Source organism: Bombina bombina, chromosome 1 (genome assembly GCF_027579735.1).
Source record: "Bombina bombina isolate aBomBom1 chromosome 1, aBomBom1.pri, whole genome shotgun sequence".
Lineage (NCBI taxonomy): Eukaryota > Metazoa > Chordata > Amphibia > Anura > Bombinatoridae > Bombina > Bombina bombina.
In genome coordinates, this window is record NC_069499.1 from 558,257,981 (window position 1) to 558,279,609 (window position 21,629).

General features: G+C 41.4%; 1 protein-coding gene across 1 annotated transcript in view; it reads left to right on the forward strand.

Moving 5' to 3' along the window:
* Positions 1-21,629, forward strand: part of EHHADH (enoyl-CoA hydratase and 3-hydroxyacyl CoA dehydrogenase) — a 313,543-nt gene that overhangs the window by 33,920 nt on the left and 257,994 nt on the right. The gene's annotated exons all lie outside the window — the stretch shown is intronic.

The window sequence follows — 21,629 nt, forward strand, 5'->3', positions numbered from 1 at the left end:
GTCCCCTCTACTAAATCTGAATCAAGAGACCAGGGATTCTCTTCTCTGGTGGCTATCTCGGGTCCATCTGTCCAAAGGTATGACTTTTTCCGCAGGCCAGATTGGACAATAGTAACAACAGATGCCAACCTTCTGGGCTGGGGTGCAGTCTGGAACTCTCTGAAGGCTCAGGGGTCGTGGACTCAGGAGGATGCACTCCTTCCAATAAACATTCTGGAACTAAGAGCGATATTCAATGCTCTTCAGGCTTGGCCTCAGCTAGCGGCAGTGAGGTTCATCAGATTTCAGTCGGACAACATCACGACTGTAGCTTACATCAACCATCAAGGGGGAACAAGGAGTTCCCTAGCGATGTTGGAGGTTTCAAAGATAATTCAATGGGCAGAGATTCACTCTTGCCATCTATCAGCTATCCATATCCCAGGAGTAGAGAACTGGGAGGACTTTTCATCCGGGGGAGTGGAAGCTCCATCTGGAGGGGTTTGCACAGTTGATTCAACGTTGGGGCAAACCAGAACTGGATCTCATGGCGTCTCGCCAGAACGCCAAGCTTCCTTGTTACGGATCCAGGTCCAGGGATCCCAAGGCAGCGCTGATAGATGCTCTAGCAGCACCTTGGTCCTTCAACCTGGCTTATGTGTTTCCACCGTTTCCTCTGCTCCCTCGTCTGATTGCCAAGATCATCGATAATTTTGATAGCACCTGCATGGCCACGCAGGACTTGGTATGCAATCTGGTGGACATGTCATCCTTTCCACCATGGACTCGGCCTCTGAGGCAGGACCTTCTACTTCAGGGTCCTTTCAACCATCCAAATCTAATTTATCTGCGGCTGACTGCTTGGAGATTGAACTCTTGATTTTATCAAAGCGTTGTTTCTCCGAGTCGGTCATTGTTACCTTAATACAGGCACGAAAGCCTGTCACCAGGAAAATCTATCATAAGATATGGTGTAAATATCTTCATTGGTGTGAATTCAAGGGTTACTCATGGAGTAAGGTCAGGATTCCTAGGATATTATCTTTTCTCCAAGCAGGATTGGAGAAGGGTTTGTCAGCTAGTTCCTTATAAGGACAGATTTCTGCTCTGTCTATTTTTTTTGCACAAATGTCTGGCTGAGGTTCCAGACGTGCAGGCGTTTTGTCAGGCTTTAGTCAGAATCAAGCCTGTGTTTAAACCTGTTGCTCCGCCTTGGAGTTTAAATTTAGTTCTTAAGGTTCTTCAAGGGTACCAAACCTGTTTTTTTACCTAAGGTGGTATCTAATAAAAATATCAATCAGGAGATTGTTGTACCGTCACTGTGTCCTAATCCTTCTTCAAAGAAGGAACGTCTTTTACACATTCTTAACGTGGTTCGTGCTTTAAAGTTTTATTTACAAGCTACTAAAGATTTTCGTCAAACATCTGCATTGTTTGTTGTCTACTCTGGACAGAGGAGAGGCCAAAAGGCTTCGGCAACCTCTCTTTCTTTTTGGCTAAGGAGTATAATACACTTAGCTTATGAGACTGCTGGCCAGCAGCCTCCTGAAAGGATTACAGCTCATTCTACTAGAGCGGTAGCTTCCACATGGGCTTTTAAAAATGAGGCTTCTGTTGAACAGATTTGTAAGGCGGCGACTTGGTCTTCGCTTCATACTTTTTCAAAGTAATATAAATTTGATACTTTTGCTTCTTCGGAGTCTATTTTTGGGAGAAAGGTCTTGCAGGCAGTGGTGCCTTCCATTTAAGCGCCTGCCTTGTCCCTCCCTTCATCCGTGTCCTATAGCTTTGGTATTGGTATCCCACAAGTAATGGATGATCCGTGGACTGGATACACCTTACAAGAGAAAACATAATTTATGCTTACCTGATAAATTTATTTCTCTTGTGGTGTATCAAGTCCACGGCCCGCCCTGTCATTTTAAGGCAGGTGTTTTTTATTTTTCAACTACAGTCACCACTGCACCCTATAGTTTCTCCTTTCTCTTGCTTGTCTTCGCTCGAATGACTGGTAGTGGCAGTTAGGGGAGGAGCTATATAGACAACTCTGCTGTGGGTGATCCTCTTGCAGCTTCCTGTTGGGAAGGAGAATATCGCACAAGTAATGGATGATCCGTGGACTGGATACACCACAAGAGAAATAAATTTATCAGGTAAGCATAAATTATGTTTTTTTACCGCCATCATTTTGAAGTTTTCTATTGAGGGAATAAAGTTTACCATACTTTAGCACACCATAATCTTCGCAAGAGGAGCACACCATACTCCACAGAGGACTATTACACCATACTGTGTATAGAAGAAGCTTATCATACCCAACAAGAGGAAAAAGATACCATTCTCCATAGAGGAGAAGTTAACCACACTACCAAGATATTGAAAGAAAGAAAGAAGCACCATACTCCAACAGGTCGCAGAGACATTATCAGCTTTAACACAGATAGGGATTAAATCCCCCCCAACACACTCAACTTACCTCACATGTTTGAGGTCAAAATAGGTGAGCATTACTCTAAGTTTTTGTGCTACACTATTTACTTGTATTTTCATACTGCACCATAAATTGTTTCCTGTTTATGTTTCCTCCCTTCTATGAGCGCTGCAATCTGGGACCCTCACTTCACACCCCTACATTCGCATTCGATTGATAGTGGAATATCCAGATATAGCTGCTACTGAAACACATCAGGAGGAACTTTTTAGAAGCAAAATAGACATTTGCAATACAGACAGCGCGAGTCAAAAAAAACAAATACAGGGGCACATCCGGGCGGCGGCCATCTTGCAGGTCGCACTGAGCTTCAGCTCCTCAGGCTTTCTCCATTGTTCTCCAATTTAAAGGGATGGTAAACTCCATATAAATAGATTATATTAATTATCCTGTTTGATTACATTAATTACACACACAAAATTTCATCTAATCAAATATATAAAAAAATACTTAGAAAACTTTTATTTCTCGGTCCGTCTTATGCGTTCCATCTCCAGCCTCCTGTGACGTAATTTTCAATGTTTATTTTTGGTACCAATCAGCAAGCCTGTCACCAGACAGGCTTACTCCTATGCAACCCGCTATGCGCATGCGCAATATTCTATTTTACTTCCAAGACGCGCATCCAATCAGGAGCATTCAAAATCTATGACGAATTTGCGCATGCATTTTTTTGGGAACGCATGCGTTATAGTCACTTTTTTTTGCTTGTTTTCTAAAGGACTGATCTCTCGCTTACTCTATCTCGATCACAACAATATTTTTATTCAGACGTAACCAAGTAAACATTGAATCTCGTGACTCAATGTTTACTTGGTATACATTCTTTTCAACAATGCGCATGCGTTGAAAATATCAGAATAGGGAGCGCGCAAATTCTATGACGTGCAGAGAGGGTGGAAACAAGATGAGTGTCTAGTGTATTCAGTAAAGGAAATATAAGGGGCGGAGCGATGCGGCGCTACAACAGTTTCTAAATATGTGTAAATTATAATAAAAGCACATATAAAAAGGTTAAAAAGTTAATGCGGTTTAATAGATATTATATTAAATAATTGAAATCTGTCATTTACCAATAGTGGAGTTTACCATCACTTTAAAGCTACATTTTTGTCAATACCCTGCTTAAAATAGGGGAGAGGCTTGTCTGAAGAGGTCCGCATTCCAGATATAGGGTTTTGGAAGGTGACTGGGCTTCACTGCCCTCAGTACCGGACTTTTCACTTTGAGGCCTTCCCCTATATTAGAAGCCTCAGCCTGTCCCCACAACTAGCTGTGCCTTGAGTGCGCAGTTCTAACCCAAGCCTAATATGGGTCCAGCTGCTTTTTTGCTAACGGAGCTCAGCAAACTTTTGGATGACTACCAAGTTGCCTTTGAAATAACCCTACAAAATGGGCTACTCCAACCATCAGCTACTAACCAGGTGGAAGACCTGCTGGGAGACTACGATCCTGAGGAGACAGAGAGCGATGCTGCTTTTGGGCCCAGGCTGATAATCCCCACCTTCCCGAGTGTAATACAACGCTCTACGGCAAAGAGCTATGGGTGGTTTGCAAGACACCCACTTACCTCAATGGGGATCTGGAAGCGCCACAAGCAAAAGGCTGACGACACTCTTGTCCAGGAACCAGCTTATCCACCTACGGATTTAGATTCTTACAAATCGGATGGGGGCTTCTGCAACAGCGACCGGCATATTAAAAAGAAATTACTGCCACATAATACAAAGAGCCGGCAAAATTCATCTGCTGCCCAGCCCATCTCAAAACTGGATTACAGAATGACCACCGTGCAAAGGAGGCCTGATATAAAGCCGGAGACGGCTTCAGGAGGAAAAGATAGTACCTTCCTCACTGCACATCTCGGGACTAAAGATCTTCATTCGGCAGAAGTACAGCTGAATGCTGGGGATTGTAACAACTCCTGTGGGGTCCCTGATAGCTTGCTCTTAGCGGGATACTGTGTCACAGCAACAGCTCCATTTTTACTTTTAATACAAGTAGTCCTGTACAGAGTCGGAGTGGGGTAAATATGTGAACTACTTAAGTATACTGCCGTCATTTTTCAATAATGGCAGCTTTTTTCATCTGGCTGCTGGACTCCAATAGACATGGCCATGCTGGGATAGATCTAGTTAAATGTTATACAGGGTGCCCTGAACCTGTCTAGCTCTGCTCTAAGTCGGATTTGACAATATATCTGTGCATAGTCTCTCCTACAATTGCCCCTCTTAGATTTTATGTTACTAGCCTACTGTTTTGCTGTTTTTGGTTACTAGAGTGTTTTACAGAGTCTCCTTTACTCTTTCCCCATTTATGAACCCAGTCCACTCTGTTGTTTGCAGTTACTTATCTATCATTCAAATTTATGTTTTCGTTTTACTCAGCAGATAATAGATAGCTATAGTCAGGTCAACAGTTCTGGCTATATAAGCATATACTGCCCCTAATCATAATGTATTATATTAGACCCTAACTGTTGCCTAAAGTGCAAAATGAGGACCGCTCAGGTACCGAGAGTTATGTCATTCCTAGTCAATGTATATGAGTGAATATCTCTTATAACTATTCCAGATAATGTATTCAATATTAGTTGTCGCAGTAGCTATCTTGGCCATATAGGAAACCATCAGACACCATATATTACTTATACTTTTTGAAGCCCAGCCTACTTCCATTGACTCTCCCAACTAGTCTTTTTTTCTCACTTCATAAGATGTTATAACCCCTAAAATTATATTTTCCTTAGCCCCTATACCTACTTATCACCCAATTGGGTGTTACATAGGGCTCCTCCCCTTCTTAACCTTTGTTAAAGCTTGGTACAATATACTTTATAGCAAACGAGCTCCATTAAGATTTCTGCCCTCATGGACCCATACATTTACAATGAGAAATCAAAGCAAAAAAGAGGTTCATCGTCAGGGAGCCAAGAGTGGTCCCCTTAATCTTTAATTACCTACTATAGTCTTCATTACTCTCAAATCTAGGGGGTCCAAAAGTGGCCCCATGTGGCATCCTGTAGGTATATAATTTGTTCAGCAAACTCTGTTAGTGAAGACGCATTTGCTTTTCTTGTATTCTCTGTATTTTGGGAAACTATCTATCTATCACAAATTAGGGTAATATTTACTGTAAGCCCTCTATTTTCCTAACTTTACAAATATAACCTGTCAAGGAAATACCCCAGGCTCTTAAAAATATTTGAGGTCACTATCCACAAACCCTGGTTACTCAAAGATTGAAGTTAAACAAATATTGTGTATGAGGTTTAGTAATGGATATAACCATAACTGTATATCATAGGTATTTAGTTCAGGGATATTTCTTCCAATTTGCACTAGGAATGCAAAGAACACAAATAGTATTAGTTATTATAACTGTAACCTTAATTCAGTGATTCTATAATATCAGTATGGGTTAATACCGAACCTATATAGATATTTTAGAATCTATCACTATATTAATGCACACAGTAGAGAAATAATAATAGCCCGCCTCATATTCACTAACTGAATAACTGTAAAATAGTTTGGCATGGCATTTAAAGGTAGTATAACTTCAGGATAAACAAGAGTACCTCACTATGACAGTCCTTGAAGTCTAAGTATTCCACCAAAGAGAATCTTACTTAACATGATGTTCATGTACAACAAAATGATATCCTAACAATCGACCCTTTGCCTCAGCAACTATGTTACCATGCAAGGAGCTCTATCTAGTAAAATAAGTCCCATACTATTACTGTTCCCTGAATACAACATCCCTGCGGAGGGCACAGACTCTATACATACATGAATGGAGAGTTTTCATGCTCCACAAGCTGTGAGCTTACTCGTGCTTGACCTGCATGAACTCTTCTCATGTCCGGTTTCATCCTACGCTGGCAGCCCAGTAGAGAATGTTTGGCTGACACTTTAGTTGAAATAATTTTTTATTGTAAAACGTTTACAGAATACATCACACATTGTACAATTTCCATCAGCATTTACAACAGCTCTCTTTTCCTCTGTTGTTAGAACGATAGTTCAGAGTCTGTTGTATGTGGTATGTCTTTATAAGCAAAGTCAGGAAGTAAACAAAGTCTCCAGCTAAACAGCTAATGTTCCATTGTTGCGTTTAGAGGGATCTGACATTTAGTGTGAGTAAACCAAAATTTCCTTATTTCGGCAGAGAATGAAGGGAGTAACAAGCAAACTACAGAGGCTATGAAATTGCTTCTGGTTTCCATCCATTCTCCGCACCTCTTTGTTATTTTTCCCCCTTTCTTTTTAACCCCCCCCCCCGAAACAACATGAATAACAATAAACAGTAAACAATAAACAATAGTCCCCCCTCCCCCCCTTTAAGTTTGATATCAAACTTCAACCTGTCCGACTTCATGCTCCATCTGTCGTCAATCCAGGGAGAGAGCCCCCTTATTATTGGTCATATCTGAGTCTCTTGCGTCAGTTGTCACCTTTCTTTACCTTGTATGTCTCAGTTCATGTCTCCTGTCTGAATTAGTGGTGTGCCTGTCTATTCTTGTTTTATCTGATCAATTTCCGCTCAAGATCCAGTAGTTCCAAACTTTTAAGAATTGGTCGTGTTTAGCCATTATGAATGATGCTGTTTCAGATAGCTTGTATGTGTTCCTAATTTTTCCCAATATCTCCCCCCATGAGGGTACCCCTGTCCTCCAGTATCTTGCTACGCATATCCTAGTTGCCGTACAAAGGATGTGTATGAATGTATTCGTAGTTGAATTAAAGGGTTTTATGCGTTCGTTTAACAGAGCTTGTGTCATTGTCAAAGTAATATTTTCAGACAGCACCTCGCTTAATAACTTAGATAGATTAGACCATATTTGTTGAATCTGTGGGCATTCCCACCACATATGAATATATGTTCCCATCACTGAACAGCCTCTATAACAATGTTTGCTTTTGTTTTGTGTGTAGTGTGACGTGATTATTGGGGTGAGGTACCATCTGAATACCGTTTTAATACAATTTTCTTTAAAGTCTGCACAGATCATACCTTTTCCTGAGTCGTGAAAGATACCTTCCCATTCTTCTTTAGAATATCTTGTATTAGTATCAAGTTCCCATTTCTCCATTATAGATGATTTAGAAGTGTGTTTAGCTGTTTGTAGCGTCATGTATATGGAGGAGATGAGTTTTTTATGTCTGGAGCCTGTAGTACACAGTCTTTCCATTGCAGTCAAGCTCTGTCTAGGGGTTTGGGGTATGAATTTAGTGATAGTCGATGCTATTTGTAGGTATAAAAACCAATGTAGTTTATCTGGTAATATTTTTTCTTGTATCTGTTGATATGTGGCTATTTTACCTTTATGAAGAAAATCAGCTACCCTATAGAGTCCCTCATTTGCCAATTTGCCCCTGAAAGTCTTGGCCCATGAGTGTCCTCAGTGGTCTTATTAGTGAGTCTGATGGTAGTAGTTTTAGAGTAGTGGACATCGTGTGCCACAGTGTCATCATCTCTTTCGTCAGTTTCAAGGCTTTTGTCACTCCCAGTGCCCCCCCCCCCCCCCCAGAGGTTCCCACATAATGCCCTCCGGGTGACCGTATCCTGCTATTGCAGTTTCCACTCTCACCCATATTAATTCATTATGTTTGTTACTTATCAAGGTGGTCTGAGCTAGTCTCGCTGCCTGGTAGTAGGTGAGTAAGTTTGGTACTCCAACCCCCCCCCAGCTGTCTATGTTGCATTAATATTTGTGATGGTATCCTAGCTTTTTTGCTTCCTCGTAAAAACCCAACCAAATCTGTTTGAAGTTTATTAAGTTCTGGAATGGGAATCTTGATCGGCAAAGCCCTAAAAAAATATAGTAACCTTGGTAGAATGTTCATTTTAATTGTCGATAAGCGACCATACAGAGAGAAGCCACCTGCCTTCCAAGTTTTGATCTCTTTCCTAATTGTTTTATATAGGGGGACGTAATTCAGTCTGTAAAGGTCTGAGATATCGCTTGATATTCGAATGCCTAAATACTTGATTGCTTCTTTGGCCCAGCTGAACGAAAAATTAGTTTCGATAAGCTTTTTGGTATGGGTTGGGAGGGCAATGGGTAATGCCTCGCATTTTTCTTGATTAAGCTTGTATCCTGAGATGTCTGAGTAATCTTGTAGGATTTGATACAGGTGGGGTAGGGATAACAGTGGTTTGGTCAGGGTAAGGAGGACGTCGTCTGCAAAGAGGGATATTTTAAATTCCTCCTTGCCTATCTTGACTCCTTGAACCTCCGGGGATAAACGTATCTTTGCTGCCAAGGGCTCTATACAAAGCGCGAATAGAAGTGGTGACAAGGGGCAGCCTTGCCTTGTACCATTTCGAATATCAATACTTTTGGACTGATAGCCTGCCGCTCTAATGTGTGCTGTAGGAAAGGAGTAGATGCCCCTTATGGCTTGTAAGAATGGTCCTTTAAAACCCAGTTTGGTTAAAACCTCTAGCATAAAATCCCAATCTATTCTGTCAAACGCCTTCTCCACGTCCAAAGACAGGACCAGAGAAGGCGTCTGCGTCTTGTTCAGGTAGTCAACCAGGGAGACCGTGCGCCTTGTATTATCTGGGGCTTCCCTTCCTAAAATGAATCCCACCTGGTCCGGGTGGATCATATCTGGTAAATGTGTCTTAAGTCTGTTTGCCAAGATTTTCGTGAAAATTTTTATATCTTGGTTGATTAGGGATATTGGCCTATAATTTTGGCATAATTTTGGATTCCTTCCTGGTTTGGGGATCACCACTATCTTAGCTTGCAGAATTTCTCTTGGGATTTCCCTACCTTGTAAAATTTCATTGCAGAATGTAACTACATGCAGGGTTAGAATTGTTTTGAAAAGTTGAAAGTATTCACCTGGAAACCCGTCTGGGCCTGCTGCCTTTCCGGGTTTGAGTTCTTTAATGGCTTTGAGGACCTCCCTGGTTGACACCTTCGCATTCAGTTCGTCGTTAACTTTATTATCAATTGGTGTGAGTTTGGCCTCATCTAAAAATCTATGGAGTAATTGTCTAGTCTGGTTATTATGTGCTGTTTTTTCCCCGTCATAGAGCTGGGCATAGTATTGAGCAAAGTTATCGGCTATCTTTTGCGGGTTTGAGGTACAAGTGCCATCATCTTTCTGTAGAAATGGTATAGAATAGGCTTTTGTCTTTTCCCTAAGCTTATGTGCTAAGTATTTATCTGGCTTATTGGAATAAAGAAAGTATTGTGATTTCAGTTTGTGAGCTGCCCTAAGGGAGGCTGTATTTAAGATTGTTGATAATTCTAGTCTTTTAGTCTGTAGTTCCTGAAATACTGTTGCTGACAGGTTTTGTTGGTGTAGTTTAGTAAGGGAATCTATTTGTTTTTGTAAAGAATCTATTTGGCTTCTATTAGCTTTGTTAATGGCCGCTTTTTCTTTAATGAGTAATCCTCTAACAAAAGGTTTGTGAGCTGCCCATGTGTTAATTGGGTTAGTGGTGGAACCTGTATTTATTGCCCAGTATTCTAACATATTTTGTGAGATAGAGTCGTGTATGCCTGGTTTCTGCAGTACTGAAGGATCATAATTCCAGGAGCGTTTTGTGCTGATGTGGAATGTTTCCTTAATGATTACTTGGATAATAGAATGATCTGACCAAACACACGGGATTATAGCTGAAGATATCAAATCAGGAATCCATATCTGGCTTAAATAAATATAGTCCAATTTAGAGTAGGTATTATGTGCATGAGAGTAGTATGTGTAGTCTGAGGTCTTTCCATATAATGTGTCCCAAGAGTCTATTACGTTGTGTGATAAAAAGGTCTCTTTGATTTTTTTAATCAAGGAGTTGTGTCTCTGTTGTTTTTGAGTCAGTTTAGACTTGCCTATGTGTTGGTGTGTGTACAACTCTATATTGAAATCCCCCCCTAACAGAATCCTCTCTTGGGACCATTGGGTTAACAAGAAGGATATGTGAGAGAAAAAAGATATTTGTGTCTCATTAGGTGCATAAATATTGCATAACACAATTTGTTTATCTCGCTGCCTCCCTCGAACTATTAGGAATCTCCCTTCTGGGTCTTTGATCGTTTCCTCTACTACAAATCCCAAGGATTGGTGTAACAGAATCGAAACCCCCCTCTTTTTTGTATCTGTTGTTGAGTGGTAATGTTGTGTAAAACTTTTGGACCAGTATTTCGGTACTACTTCTTTGATAAAATGAGTTTCTTGTAAGAATATTATATTGGCTTTTAACCTTAAATACTGGGTTATCGCTGTACGTCGTTTAAGATCTGTGTTGAGGCCTCTTACATTATGTGAAATTAAACGTATACCGTCAGTCATTACTTACAGTTTGGAGTCTAGGGCTCTCCCCTCTGGATCTACCATCCTGTCAACTATTACCTCGTTCTTTATGATTTGCGGATGCAAGCTTTCATTACTAGACCTCCCACGTTTGCAGGTTATGAAGTGTGAAAAAGCAAAAACAAGAGCAACATCAGACAAGTTATATAACAAATTCAGCATAATATTCATATAAACAATAAAAACAAAAAAAACAATAAAAAACATGTTTCTCCTGCATTTAAGAACTACATGCAGGAGAAAAACATAAATAGTAAGAAAAAGGATACAAAAACCTCCTTCTCCTTCCCTACCTCCCTCCTGTGTATAATACACTTTATGAGTGTATCATACTCCCACTGCTAACAGAATATCTTTGGGCAAACAGGTGTTCATGTCTGTTTCAGGTCAGCTATAACCTATTAAAACCTGCATAGTTCCTTCTCTGAGACATGTATATCAGAAAGTGTTACTCATAACCTTAGTCTCTTAACTTTCCAACTTTTAAACTAAACTTAAATCTCATAATTTGAGAACTTTTGTGCATTTCGTATCAACTCAGACTCTCAGCCCAAGTTGGTAAATTTATATTAATATTTACGGGTAGAAACCTATACGCTTACACTCCTCTGGTGTAAGACCTGTATATCAAACCTCTAGGCAGTTGATAATATCATGTCTTGGTTTTCTTCTTTGTGACTCTTGTCCACTTTTGTCGCTGAGGCTGGCTTACTTCAGCCGCTTGCTGCGATGTGTCCATCACTTGCTTCAAATGCGGGAGATCTGGAGTCTGTGTAGTTTGGTACAGATATCTGGGATCTCCATTGGTTCTCTGAGACTTAGAGATCTACCATTATGTTGAATATATAGATTGAAGGGGAACCCCCATCTATATCTGATCTGGTGCTTCCTCAAAAGGGTAGTGAGAGGTCTCAGGTAACTTCTTCTTTGTAGTGTTCTGACACACAAGTCTTGATAAAATTGGACCACTGATCCCTGAAATTTAAATGTAGGGTTTTTCCTAGCTGCCGCCAGGATTTCTTCTTTGTCTGGAAATCTGAGGAATTTGACAATCACATCTCTAGGTGGATCCACTTCTTTTGGCCTAGCTCTCAGTGCTCTGTGTGCTCTTTCTAGCTGGAATTTCTCTTCGGTAACCTCTCCTGAAATGGCTTGGAAGAGCTGGTGTAGATAGATGTTCAGCTCCTCTGCTGAGACAGACTCTGGAATCCCTTTTAAGCGTAGATTACTTCTGCGGCTTCTATTTTCAATGTCTTCTAATTTGTCCTGCATTTCATTAACCTCTTGTTGTTGAGCGGTAAGTTGCTGATTGAAGCTCGTAAGATCTTCTGACATTGAGGTCTCAACCTCCTCCAAGGCCGCCACTCTAGAGCCCAAATCTGTGACATCTTGCTTTATTTCTGTTAGACTGTTGGTCACCGTACTTTGAAATGAGTCAAATTTTTCCCAGAGCTTCTCAAAATTTTTATTAATATCGTGTTTGGACACCAGGGTCCTGAGATCAGCTCTTGTAGCTGGGATAGAGTCATCCTCATTAATCTGTGAATCTGTTTCTGAGTCTATGTCATCTTCTGGAACAGTATTGGCTGTTTCTAGTACCTTCTCTTTTACCGGTTTGAAAAACATGGTAGCTGTTGGAGTTTTAAGCCCTTGGGAAGATTTGTTTTGCTTTCTGGCTGTCATGTTGGAGGATAAGAGCTGGCACTCCGAGGAGATTGTGAGTAGTATAAGTTGAGATGCAGAGAAAAGAAAAAAAGGGAGAAAGTCCCTCTCCTCTCAGATGTAATTATCTTGCTTTGTTTGACCCCTTATGTCAGGGGGTATGCTTGTGGGAAATGATTGCTTTGCTTCTGTATGTATATTGGCCTTTATTATCTTGTTACATATTTAACATGCTGACATCTCTTGCAAACACCTAATGATAGAGCCTGGTATCTTTTGGAGTCTACCTTCCTCTCATTGAAAAGTTTTCTTGCATGCGTATCTGAATCAGTGTCAATCACTTTAGTGCCTCTGGGTATATAGAGATCAGATGCCAAGTCTCAGTTTTACACTATCTTTTTTGTGATGAGAGTAGACTGTGCCTTTATTGTAAATGTTTGTCAGTTCATTAAGGAGTTGGGGTCCTCTTATTGGAACCTTATTGTAGCAAAGTCTATTGAATGTACTTTATGCCCCATAGTGCATGTCAGTGTTACATGGGGTTAAAAAAGGAGAAAAGAACCTTGAGTGGCAGTCGCATGGTGCTTATTAGGTTGTTATTTCTTCTGTTAAGTGTGATCAGTCCACGGGTCATCATTACTTCTGGGATATTACTCCTCCCCAACAGGAAGTGCAAGAGGATTCACCCAGCAGAGCTGCATATAGCTCCTCCCCTCTACGTCACTCCCAGTCATTCTCTTGCACCCAACGACTAGATAGGATGTGTGAGAGGACTATGGTGATTATACTTAGTTTTATATCTTCAATCAAAAGTTTGTTATTTTATAATAGCACCGGAGTGTGTTATTACCTCTCTGGCAGAGTTTGAAGAAGAATCTACCAGAGTTTTTACTATGATTTTAGCCGGAGTAGTTAAGATCATATTGCTGTTTCTCGGCCATCTGAGGAGAGGTAAACTTCAGATCAGGGGACAGCGGGCAGATTAATCTGCAAAGAGGTATGTAGCAGCTTTTATTTTCTGACAATGGAATTGATGAGAAAATCCTGCCATACCGATATAATGTCATGTATGTATATTTTACACTTCAGTATTCTGGGGAATGGTACTTCACTGGAATTACACTGTGTACATAAAACTTTTTAGCCTATTTTGCAGGGACTAGCAACAGGCTTTTTAATAACTCTTAATTTATGTTAAACGTTTTTGCTGGAATGTAAAATCGTTTTCATTTTCTGAGGTACTGAGTGTATAAATGTTTGGGCACTATTTTTCCACTTGGCAGTTGCTTGATCTAATTTCTGACAGTTTCTGATCTCTCTCACTGTTGTGTGTGAGGGGGAGGGGCCGTTTTTTGGCGCTTTTGCTACGCATCAAAAAATTTCAGTCAGCAGCTCATTGTATTTCCTGCATGATCCGGTTCATCTCTACAGAACTCAGGGGTCTTCAAAACTTGTTTTGAGGGAGGTAATTCTCACAGCAGAGCTGTGAGATTGTAGCTGACTGTGATAAAAAAACGTTTATTCTGTAATTTTTCTGCTATCAGAGTTAGTTGTCTTTTGCTAATGGGAACAAACCTTTGCTAAAGTTGTGTTGTTTACAAGGATTGATGCTATAACTGTTTCAGTTTATTAATTTTCAACTGTCATAAATCTTCTGTGCTTCTTATAGGCACAGTACGTTTTCATAATATTTTACTAGAATTGTATTCCAAGTTGCAAGTTTATTTGCTAGTGTGTTAAACATGTCTGATTCAGAGGAAGATACCTGTGTTATTTGTTCCAATGCCAAAGTGGAGCCCAATAGAAATTTATGTACTAACTGTATTGATGCTACTTTAAATAAAAGTCAATCTGTACAAATTGAACAAATTTCACCAAACAGCGAGGGGAGAGTTATGCCGACTAACTCTCCTCACGTGTCAGTACCTGCATCTCCCGCTCGGGAGGTGCGCGATATTGTGGCGCCCAGTACATCTGGGCGGCCATTACAGATAACATTACAAGATATGGCTACTGTTATGACTGAAGTTTTGGCTAAATTACCAGAACTAAGAGGCAAGCGTGATCACTCTGGGGTGAGAACAGAGTGCGCTGATAATACTAGGGCCATGTCAGATACTGCGTCACAGCTTGCAGAACATGAGGACGGAGAGCTTCTGTCTGCGGCTGACGGTTCTGATCCAAACAGATTGGATTCAGATATTTCAAATTTTAAATTTAAGCTGGAGAACCTCCGTGTATTACTAGGGGAGGTGTTAGCGGCTCTGAATGATTGTAACACAGTTGCAATACCAGAGAAAATGTGTAGGTTGGATAAATATTTTGCGGTACCAACGAGTACCGACGTTTTTCCTATACCTAAAAGACTAACTGAAATTATTACTAAAGAGTGGGATAGACCAGGTGTACCGTTCTCACCCCCTCCGATATTTAGAAAGATGTTTCCAATAGACGCCACCACACGGGACTTATGGCAGACGGTCCCTAAGGTGGAGGGAGCAGTTTCTACTTTAGCTAAGCGTACCACTATCCCGGTGGAGGATAGCTGTGCCTTTTCAGATCCAATGGATAAAAAGTTAGAGGGTTACCTTAAGAAAATGTTTGTTCAACAAGGTTTTATATTGCAACCCCTTGCATGCATTGCGCCGGTCACGGCTGCAGCGGCATTCTGGATTGAGTCTCTGGAAGAGAACATTAGTTCAGCTACTCTGGACGACATTACGGACAGGCTTAGAGTCCTTAAACTAGCTAATTCATTCATTTCGGAGGCCGTAGTACATTTAACTAAACTTACGGCTAAGAATTCAGGATTCGCCATTCAGGCACGCAGAGCGCTGTGGCTAAAATCATGGTCAGCTGATGTTACTTCTAAGTCTAAATTACTTAATATACCTTTTAAAGGGCAGACCTTATTTGGGCCTGGTTTGAAAGAAATTATCGCTGACATTACAGGAGGTAAAGGCCACGCCCTGCCTCAAGTCAGGGCCAAACCTAAGGCCAGACAGTCTAATTTTCGTTCCTTTCGGAATTTCAAAGCAGGAGCAGCATCAACTTCCTCTGCCCCAAAACAAGAAGGATCTGTTGCTCGCTACAGACAAGGCTGGAGACCTAACCAGTCTTGGAACAAGGGCAAGAAGGCCAGGAAACCTGCTGCTGCCCCTAAAACAGCATGAATGGAGGGCCCCCGATCCGGGATCGGATCTAGTGGGGGGCAGACTTTCTCTCTTCGCCCAGGCTTGGGCAAGAGATGTCCAAGATCCCTGGGCGCTAGAGATAATATCTCAGGGATACCTTCTGGACTTCAAATACTCTCCTCCAAGAGAGAGATTTCATCTGTCAAGGTTGTCAACAAACCAAACAAAGAAAGAGGCGTTTCTACGCTGCGTACAAGAGCTCTTGTTAATGGGAGTAATCCATCCAGTTCCACGGTCGGAACAGGGACAAGGGTTTTACTCAAATCTGTTTGTGGTTCCCAAAAAAGAGGGAACTTTCAGACCAATCCTGGACTTAAAGATCCTAAACAAATTCCTAAGAGTTCCATCGTTCAAGATGGAGACTATTCGGACAATTTTACCAATGATCCAAAAGGGTCAGTACATGACCACTGTGGATTTAAAGGATGCTTACCTTCACATACCGATTCACAAAGATCATTACCGGTACCTAAGGTTTGCCTTCCTAGACAGGCATTACCAGTTTGTAGCTCTTCCATTCGGATTGGCTACAGCTCCAAGAATCTTCACAAAGGTTCTGGGTGCTCTTCTGGCGGTACTAAGACCGCGGGGAATCTCGGTAGCTCCGTACTTAGACGACATTCTGATTCAAGCTTCAAGCTTTCAAACCACCAAGTCTCATACAGAGTTAGTACTGGCATTTCTAAGGTCACATGGATGGAAGGTGAACGAAAAGAAAAGTTCACTCGTTCCACTCACAAGAGTTCCCTTTCTGGGGACTCTTATAGATTCTGTAGAAATGAAGATTTACCTGACAGAAGACAGGTTAACAAGACTTCAAAGTGCTTGCCGCACCCTTCATTCCATTCAACAACCGTCAGTGGCTCAATGCATGGAGGTAATCGGCTTGATGGTAGCGGCAATGGACATAGTACCCTTTGCACGCTTACACCTCAGACCACTGCAACTGTGCATGCTAAGTCAGTGGAATGGGGATTACTCAGACTTGTCCCCTTCTCTGAATCTGGATCAAGAGACCAGAAATTCTCTTCTATGGTGGCTTTCTCGACCACATCTGTCCAGGGGGATGCCATTCAGCAGGCCAGACTGGACAATTGTAACAACAGACGCCAGCCTTCTAGGTTGGGGTGCCGTCTGGAATTCTCTGAAGGCTCAGGGACAATGGAGTCAGGAGGAGAGTCTCCTACCAATAAACATTCTGGAATTGAGAGCAGTTCTCAATGCCCTCCTGGCTTGGCCCCAGTTGACAACTCGGGGGTTCATCAGGTTTCAGTCGGACAACATCACGACTGTAGCTTACATCAACCATCAGGGAGGGACAAGAAGCTCCCTAGCAATGATGGAAGTAACAAAGATAATTCGCTGGGCAGAGTTTCACTCTTGCCACCTGTCAGCAATCCACATCCCGGGAGTGGAGAACTGGGAAGCGGATTTCTTAAGTCGTCAGACTTTTCATCCGGGGGAGTGGGAACTTCATCCGGAGGTCTTTGCCCAAATACTTCATCAGTGGGGCAAACCAGAGATAGATCTCATGGCGTCTCGACAGAACGCCAAGCTTCCTCGTTACGGGTCCAGATCCAGGGATCCAGGAGCAGTCCTGATAGATGCCCTGACAGCACCTTGAGACTTCAGGATGGCTTACGTGTTTCCACCCTTCCCGATGCTTCCTCGATTGATTGCCAGAATCAAACAGGAGAGAGCATCAGTTATTCTAATAGCACCTGCATGGCCACGCAGGACTTGGTATGCAGACCTGGTGGACATGTCATCCTGTCCACCTTGGTCTCTACCTCTGAAACAGGACCTTCTGATACAGGGTCCTTTCAAACATCAAAATCTAACTTCTCTGAAGCTGACTGCTTGGAAATTGAACGCTTGATTTTATCAAAACGTGGTTTTTCTGAGTCAGTTATTGATACCCTAATACAGGCTAGGAAGCCTGTTACCAGAAGGATTTACCATAAGATATGGCGTAAATACCTATATTGGTGCGAATCCAAAGGTTACTCTTGGAGTAAGGTTAGGATTCCTAGGATATTGTCTTTTCTACAAGACGGTTTAGAAAAGGGTTTATCTGCTAGTTCATTAAAGGGACAGATCTCAGCTCTGTCCATTCTGTTGCACAAACGTCTGTCAGAAGTTCCAGACGTTCAGGCTTTTTGTCAGGCTTTGGCCAGGATTAAGCCTGTGTTTAAAACTGTTGCTCCGCCATGGAGTTTAAACCTTGTTCTTAACGTTTTACAAGGCGTTCCGTTTGAACCCCTTCATTCCATTGATATAAAGTTGTTATCTTGGAAAGTTTTATTTTTAATGGCTATTTCCTCGGCTCGAAGAGTCTCTGAGTTATCAGCCCTACATTGTGATTCTCCTTATTTGATTTTTCATTCGGATAAGGTAGTTCTGCGTACTAAACCTGGGTTCTTACCTAAGGTAGTCACTAACAGGAATATCAATCAAGAGATTGTTGTTCCTTCTTTGTGTCCAAATCCTTCTTCGAAGAAGGAACGTCTTCTGCACAATCTGGATGTAGTTCGTGCCCTAAAGTTTTATTTACAGGCAACTAAGGAATTTCGACAAACGTCTTCCCTGTTTGTCGTTTACTCTGGTCAGAGGAGAGGTCAAAAGGCTTCTGCTACCTCTCTTTCTTTCTGGCTTCGTAGCATAATTCGTTTAGCCTATGAGACTGCTGGACAGCAGCCTCCTGAAAGAATTACAGCTCATTCTACTAGAGCTGTGGCTTCTACTTGGGCCTTTAAGAATGAGGCCTCTGTTGAACAGATTTGCAAGGCTGCAACTTGGTCTTCGCTTCATACTTTTTCCAAATTTTACAAATTTGACACTTTTGCTTCCTCGGAGGCTATTTTTGGCAGAAAGGTTCTTCAGGCAGTGGTTCCTTCTGTATAAAGAGCCTGCCTATCCCTCCCGTCATCCGTGTACTTTTGCTTTGGTATTGGTATCCCAGAAGTAATGATGACCCGTGGACTGATCACACTTAACAGAAGAAAACATAATTTATGCTTACCTGATAAATTCCTTTCTTCTGTAGTGTGATCAGTCCACGGCCCGCCCTGTTTTTTAAGGCAGGTAAATATTTTTTAAATTATACTCCAGTCACCACTTCACCCTTGGTTTCTCCTTTCTCGTTGGTCCTTGGTCGAATGACTGGGAGTGACGTAGAGGGGAGGAGCTATATGCAGCTCTGCTGGGTGAATCCTCTTGCACTTCCTGTTGGGGAGGAGTAATATCCCAGAAGTAATGATGACCCGTGGACTGATCACACTACAGAAGAAAGGAATTTATCAGGTAAGCATAAATTATGTTTTTGTGAGCATTAACTGTTCATTTTGTTTTCTGCTGTCACTTTTCATAGTTGTGTTGCAGTCTTTAATCTATAGTGTCTGCACCCTTTCAGTTAGTAATCCGGTCACAGAAAAAAAGTCTCTTTCGTTTGTATGGTGCATTAAAGTATGCTTGATCTATACGGCACTTCACCGTTAATAAAAACTCCCCTTACCGGATCAAGCAGCTTATCTCATGTGCAGTAATTCAGCCTCCGCTTTCGGCCCTTATTATAATGGGTATTATACCCGCGATCGGCTCAGCTCAATGGTGTTTACAGGTATAGCAGGGCGAGCTCCTATATCCGGCTCTTCAACTTTGCTTCCCCTTCATCCGTCTCCTTAATGGAGTAGCCAGGCCTCCTTTTAGTTATGCGACCGCGTGGTTAAGATGGCGGACGGCTCCGCTCGATCTCCGCTTCATCTGGTGCCTGATTAGTACCGCACCGATTAGTTTAGCCTCCAATCCTCCTGCTTCGTTATCGCAGGTACCTCAGTGCATCCCTCCTGAGTTATCTAGTAGATATATGCCCTATATATATTAGGATTTAGGCAGTGTTTTACGGAGCTCCTAAATTACACCTCCATTCTTGTTGAGCTCCAGGCTCCGCCCCTCTTGGCTGACACTTTAAAGGGACAGTCAACATCAGAATTTTTGTTTTTTTAAAAGATAGATAATCCCTTAATTACCAATTCCCCAGTGTTGCATAACCAACACAGTTAGAATTATTCACGTTTTACTTCTGTAATTACCTTGTATCTAAGCCTCAGCAGACTGCCCCCTTATTTCAGTTCTTTTGACAGACTTGCATTTTAGCCAATCAGAGCTGACTCCATGGTAAATTCACGTGCATGAGCGCAATGTTATCTTTATGAAACACATGAACTAATGCCCTCTAGTGGTGAAAAACGCATTTAGATTAGCCTTTAAGGTCTAAGAAATTGGCATATGAACCTCCTAGGTTTAGCTTTCAACTAAGAATACCAATAGAACAAAGCAAAATTGGTGATAAAAGTAAATTGTAAAGTTGTTTAAAATTACATGCTCTATTTGAATCATTAAAGTTTTTTTTTTTTTGGACTTGACTGTCAGGCATCACATAAAACGTTCCCTTACTCTTTTAGCAGCCAAAAGCTTTCATTATCTCTCTCCTTAGGAACATTAACAAGCATCTCCTTAGCACGAGCTACTCTCTTCTTGCTCCCCAACCCCTTCACAGCAAACTACTCCTGGGGACCTGGGGAATGCACACCGGTTGCAAATGTGTCAGCTTGATGCCCTATCAGATTAAATAAATGGATTCACTGTCAGTTAATTTGTACAAAAGACGCTCTATTGGTTGTAGTCAGTTTTAGTAGACTTTGAAACTTTTCAATTAGCTCTAGTTGTTGTGCATGTAGGAAATTCTCAAGCTTCACCACCAAGTTATCAAAAGGCGTCTCCATTATAATATTTTCAGATTCTTAGCCTTAGCATAAATTTATGTCCAAGACCATGGATGGTGCTTAAAATGTAAGATATAAGCTGGGTTTTAGAAGCCTATACAGGAGACAGAAATGTTGCGGCTAGTAAGATGGCTACCTTCGAAGGTTCCCCATTTATTTATTTATTTTATAAGATATGTGTATAAACACTTGCTGTGCTTGTCTGCATACTTAACTTTCTTGTCTGTCTATAAAAGATGCGTAAAAGAGAAAAATGCTCCAACTGATTTCCTGATCTTCCATATCCATTTGTGAGGTCTGCACCAGGCACACTTTTCGATAATTATAAATACTTTTGTAGTCAGAGCTGTTATATTAAGTCAATAATCTCCTCAATGAATATAGAACATTTCTTTTTTTTTAAAAGAAGCTGCTCCCAAGTGATGACCCACCAAAGAACAAACTACTGAGCGATTCTTCGTTCCTGGTTGAGCGCTTCTCTCTTTGCATATATTTGTATTATGACCCTGAGTAAAGTCTACCTAATGATGATGGTAGAAACCAGACATGGACTCCATACCCAATATGCCTAGAGGTATATGGCTGCACCACACTTATGAGGCCCTTTAGAAGATCGAAATGATTGTCTGGGGTTGCCATAGTCCTTGTTCAGAGGAGGATTGCCTGGTATGTTAGGGGCTGGACTGTTCTTTTTTTGGGCACAATCAGACTGATATACTTCAAGAAAGTTTTCCTCTGTGAAAGGCACAATTGAGCTTAAAAGTGGCTGTTTACAGATAGTCACCCACCACAAGCTACTGAGCCTTTGTTCATTCCTGGTTAAGCACATCCTCTCTGACTTGTATGTTTCTTTGTGTGATTCTGGGTATGATGAGTAATCTTAGATATAATTTAAATTGCTGCATTGGTAGACAATTGCTGATAATTCCCACTTGGCACCAGTAATTTCCAAAATGTACCTCTTGACATTGTTTAAATAGTGGGGAAAATATACAGCTATCTGTAAAATATTCAGGCATCTCCTATGCTTAACACTGAAAAGATTGCTAACATTTTCTTTATTTGACTGTTGGCTTTTTCCCTATGGCTATTGAATATCCATGGTTTGTTTCCCAGTGGTAGAACTTTTTCTCACTTTCGTCAATTAGATTTGTTTTGTGAAAGTTTTTCTGCAGGTCATTTT